The 5,599-nt window shown below is 36.5% G+C and overlaps 1 pseudogene; it reads right to left on the reverse strand.

Annotated features, from left to right (window-relative positions):
- Positions 1–4,432: 4,432 nt before the first annotated feature.
- Positions 4,433–4,797, reverse strand: LOC118586720 (annotated as a pseudogene).
- Positions 4,798–5,599: the final 802 nt, after the last annotated feature.

Here is a 5,599-nt window from a genome sequence, read left to right on the forward strand (position 1 = left end):
CGCACTTAAATAAAAATATATGCCCTAATATGCTAACACCAGTCAAATGTGATTTTAATTTAATGATTTTTCCTTGTGAATCAAGTAATCAGTACTGTTCATATTTTAACTAATTAAGAGAAAACAACCATGAGCACATCTCAGTAAGCCATGCTGATTTGTTCTGTTTCAAAGGTAAGAAAAATTGAGAAGTGACTGCCACGTTCCCCCCCACCCTGAATACAGGAAAAGAGGCCATGAGTGGCTTCCGGATGAAATCTGATACAGCTAACCCATGATAATATCACATCCCCAAATCACGAACTACATGAAAAGGGAAATGGAGAAAGTTTGAATGAACGTAACTATAGGAAAGGGCAGAGAGCTGGCTCAGCAGTTAGGAGCACACCTACTGCTCTCCTAAAGGATCTGAGGCCTGTTACCATTGCCTAGGTGGTTTAAAACTTGCTGTACTTCCAGCTCTAGGGGGTCTGATGCCTCTGGCCTTTTAGAGCACCTGCACTCACAGGCACATACCCACATTGGATACGATTAAAACAATAAAATCTAAAGAAAGGAGTTTGTAAATATACTCTCCATAAAGGTTCCCATTGCATAGTCATGTGTAAATATTGTCATAAGGGTGGGCTCCTCTAGTGGGTATGTGCCCTAGGAAAGAAAGTCATAATCTGCAGTCTTACTGCCTACAGCAACTGATCTTATATTAGAGGCTAAGAAAATACTTTATAGCTTTATAATGTAAGTTCTGTACATGTTGAAATAATTTGATTTATCTTCTACGTCCCTGAAATGAAAACAGTGGATTTGAACTATAACACTAGATTATGAAAATACTTTGACAAGCTGGGCAGTGGTGGCGCACGCCTTTAGTCCTAGTACTTGGGAGACAGAAGCAGGCAGATCTCTGTGAGTTTGAGGCCAGCCTGGACTACAGAGTGAGTTTTAGGAAAGGTGCAAAGCTACACAGAGAAACCCTGTCTTGAAAAGCCAAAAAATAAAAATAAGTAAAAAATATAAAAAAGGAAAATACTTTGACAAAATCCTGCAATATATAAAAATATTTAGAAATTATCTCTTTACTTAATGTGTGTTTCACCTGGATTTATATCTGTACCCTATACAGGCCTAATTCTCATGGAGGTCGAAAAAGAGTGCTGAATCCTTTGGAACTGCAGTTACAGGTGGTTGTAAACTGCCAAATGAGTCTTGGGAATAGAACTGAAGTCCTCTGGAATGTATATTTCTAGTCTTGTTTAGGGTATTATGTTATGCAGCTCATTTAAAAATGTAATATGTAATTAAGAAATATAGATTAACAGTCATCTATAATACAAACTTATAGTCATGTTAGTTAGATTTTCATGGTCATATGGAGATTATTTCAGTTAGATAGGCAATCTTCAAACACTTCAAAGACCTACAGAATATGGCATTTAAAATTGTTTAAGAACTTGGACTTTTATCAATAGTGAGACTTTCTGCTTCTGGTAGCACCAAATACTTCAAAGAGGATAATGGGCATTGAAGAAACTCCATATGGACTTTGTTTTCTTTATGACAAAAGCTAGCCATGTGGGCAAAGTAACTGCCCTTGTCTCAATTGCTGACAGTTACTGTCTAAACTGGACTAGCAGGATGCAAGAAAGGTGACTGCTGAACTTTGCCAAGACAAGGCAGGACAGTCCTTCAAAATCTCTGCTTCACAGATATGCTAGGCCTGTAGGCCAGAGTTGGATGCCCCAAAGTTATAGAGGGACTTTGGTTGTTTATTGAGGCAGCCTGATGTCTCTGTCATTAGGTAACTTTTCACTCTTCTAGGGTCTTTTATGGAGTTGAAGTCTAAATAGTTATAATTATAGTTTTCTTTAGTTATAATAGAAAGTAAATTAGATACAAAACTTTAGACTCACTAAGATAAGATAGATAATTATTTTCTCTAATTTTGCCAAATGCAAATGGATTAGATATTGTTACTATAATTCTTACTTCAACTGTTTTTGCAGATAGTTTTACTATATTAAGATTGAAATCTTCCTTTTTAATTAGACAAAAAGGAGGAAATGCTGTGGAACAATCCTTTTCTACATCATTAATATGTAATACTCTCATTGGTTAATAAAAAGCTGACAGGCCAATAGCTGTGCAGGAAGTTAGGTGGGAAAGCCAAACTAAGAATGATGGGAAGGAGGGCAGAATCAGGAGGAGACACCAACCAGCTACCAAGGAAGCAAGACATGCTAGAGGACAGGTAAAGGCATGAGCCATGTGACAATACAAGATTAATAGAAATGGGTTAATTGAAATGTAAGAGTTATCTAGTAACAAGCCTGAGCTATCTGCTGAGAATTTATAATTCATATTCAACCTCTGAGTTGGTTATTTGGAACTGGGCAGTCAGGACCGGGAATGTCTGTTTACAATCTTACTTTCTGCACTTTGCTAGGTATGTTGACTATCATCTACTACAAACAAGCTTTTCTGATAAGGGTTGAAAAATGCATTAATCTATGGGTACTGCAATAAGTGTTTAGGAGTCATCTTAATATTATGTCTATTTGGCATAATGATAGCAGTATGCTCTCCCTATGGTCTATGACTTGTCTAGCCACAAGTTGTTGATGAGGTATCAGTGCCAAGGTATGTTTCATCCTGTGGAGTGGACCTTAAATCTAATCATAAAGTGGTTGGTTTCTATCACAACACACATGCTACTATTTTACCAGTGGACATGTGTTGCCAGGACATTTATTATTACCCTTCATAGGGGTCATAACTGAATAAGAGTGATGACTACTTTTCTCCTTTGGTATCATGGATAGCACCTTCCAACATTAAGAAGGCTAGTCATTGGACTGAAGCTTACATGTCACTACCAGCTGGATTCCTCCATGTTCTAAGACTCATACAAGTGGTGTCTTTAGCACTAGGATCTTACTGACAAATTCTAGAAGGCAACAAAGAGTATTTTAAAATTGGGTTGTTTGTTTTCTTGATGATTAGTATTTTTGAGGAAATTATAAATCATACCATTTTCTTGATTTCTTTCATAGTATGTTTGTCCTTTGTATATAGGAAGGCTACTGATTTGGGGGTATTTGAATGTTGCTACTTTGTAGAGTGTGTTTATCAGTTGTAGGAGTTTTCTGATGGAGTACTTAAGATCTTTTATGTATAAATTTATGCCAATAAAGATGCCTTGGCTTCTTCTTTTACCATTGTATTAATTTTATCTCCTTTATATATCTTTTTTTTTTTTTTTTGGTTTTTTGAGACAGAGTTTCTCTGTGTAGTTGTGTGCTTTTCCTGGAACTCACTTTGTAGACCAGGCTGGCCTTGAACTCACAGAGATCTGCCTGCTTCTACCTCCTGAGTGCTGGGATTAAAGGCATGCACCACCACCACCCGGCTCCTTTATATATCTTATTGTATTACTTGAGACCTCATGCCTTGTGTTGAATAGGAATGGAGAGAGTAAATATCTTTGTTTTATTCTTGATTTTAGTGGAAATGTTTTTGAGATATTCTCCATTAGAATGATGTTGGTTGTGACTTTTCTGTATATTGCTTTATTTATGTTGAAATACATCCCCTGAATCTCTATTTCCTCTAGGACTTATATTATGACTAGATGTTGGATTTTGTCAAAGGCGTTTTCTGCACTTAATGAGATCATTATATTGTTTCTGTTGGTTAGTCTATTTAATTGGTGGTTATATTTATTGATTGATGTATAGTGAACCTGAGTCTCTGGAATAGATGTTACCTGATCATGGTGGATGATCTTTTTGATGTATTCTTGAATTTGGTCTGAAAGTGTTTTAGAGGATTTTTAGCATGTGTGTTCAACAAAGGTATTGGTCTATAATTTTGTTGTTTTTGTGAGGACTCCATCTAGTGTTAGTATTAGTGTAATACTGGCTTTCTAAAGGGAATTTGTAAAGTTTCTTTTTCCATTTTTCAGAATAATTTGATATGTATTGGTGTTGGCTCTTTGACGATCTTACAGAATTCTGTACTGAACCTAACTGACACTGAACCTTTTTATTTATTTTTTTAAGTTGGAGATCTTTAAAACTATATTTTTGTGTATAAGTATCTGCCTGCACCTATGTCCATGAACCATGTGCTTGCCTGGTACCCACAGAGGCCAGAAGAGGGTGTGGGATTCCCTGTAACTGGAGTTAAAGGCAATTGTGGGCCACTATACCATTGTGGGAATTGATCTGGGTCCTCTGGAAGAGCAACTAGTACTCTTAACAAACCATTCATCTCTCTAGCCTTATTTTGTAGATATTTTAATTACTGTTTATACTTTCTACCTCACTGGATGTTATGAGTCTCTTTAAATTATTTACTTAGTCTTTTTTTTTTTTTTTTGAAGTGGTTGAAGAAGTCAGTGGACTCTATTTCTTTATTGCTTCTGAGGAGCGCCTTATTTCCTCTTCACAACCACAGGCTTCTGGCTTCACAGGATGACACTGGCCTCGTGGATGGCCACCATGCACAGATCAAGGAGGTACTTGCTCTTGCTGATCATGCGCATGATGTTGCTGGGAGTGCCTGTGATCATAGAAGTAGCTGGTTTTCATGAACTGGATCTGCGTTTTACGACCAGCATTACCCCTTTGCAGTTGGTCACAGGCTCCATCTGCACAGTTTTCAGGTGATCAGCCAGCTATAGCAGAAGGAGTTGAAGGCCTTGAGATTACTGGGCTATGTGATGTATGGCTGCTTATTTGTCTTGATCAGGAATCTGAAGCAGTTCCCAACAACCATCCTCAGCAGGTGCACAGACATTGTGGCAACGCCTCTCCCTGTGGAGACAGAAAGAGCTATTTACTTAATCTTGATTTAACTTTAGTGGTTTTATATAGCTAGAAATGCATCCATTTCTTTCAGGTTTTCCAGTTTTGTGGACTGACGTTTAAAATGAGTCTTTATGATTCTCTGAACTTCCTTGATATCTTTTGTACTGTCTCCCTTTCATCTCTAATTTTATTGATTTGAATAGTCTTTATCTTTATTTTGGCTATTTTTGCTAAGTGTTTGTTAATCTTCTCTTAATTTCATTTATTTATGTTTTTTTCCATTTCTATTTCATGAATGTGAGACTTGATTTTGATTGTCACTTTTTGACTACTTTTTAAAAGATGTTGATTGCTGTTATTGTTCTTTTAAGGCCTTTAAGGGTACATTGTTAAGTTATTAACTTAAGATCTCTCAAGTATTTTTCCGTGGGCACATAGTGTTGCAAATGATCTCTTTAGGATTGCTTTCATTGTGTCCCATAAGGTTTGGTCTTATGTTTTCATTCAATTCTAGAAATCTTTAAAGTCCCTTCTTAATCTCTGCCTTCATCCAATTTTGATTCAGTAGTGTGATAGTTAGTTTCCACGCATTTGTGTACTTTATGCCATTTCTATTATAATTGATTTATAGCTTTATTACATGTGGTCAGGTAATATGCAGGATGTTGTTTAAATTTTCCTAAATATGTTGAATCTTGGTTCATTTCCTAATATGTGGTCTATAGTCCACTTCCTAGCACCAACTTCTGCTTTAGCTACCTTTCTATTGCTGTGCTAAGACAACGTGATCA

This window comes from Onychomys torridus, chromosome 7, assembly GCF_903995425.1.
Source record: "Onychomys torridus chromosome 7, mOncTor1.1, whole genome shotgun sequence".
Lineage (NCBI taxonomy): Eukaryota > Metazoa > Chordata > Mammalia > Rodentia > Cricetidae > Onychomys > Onychomys torridus.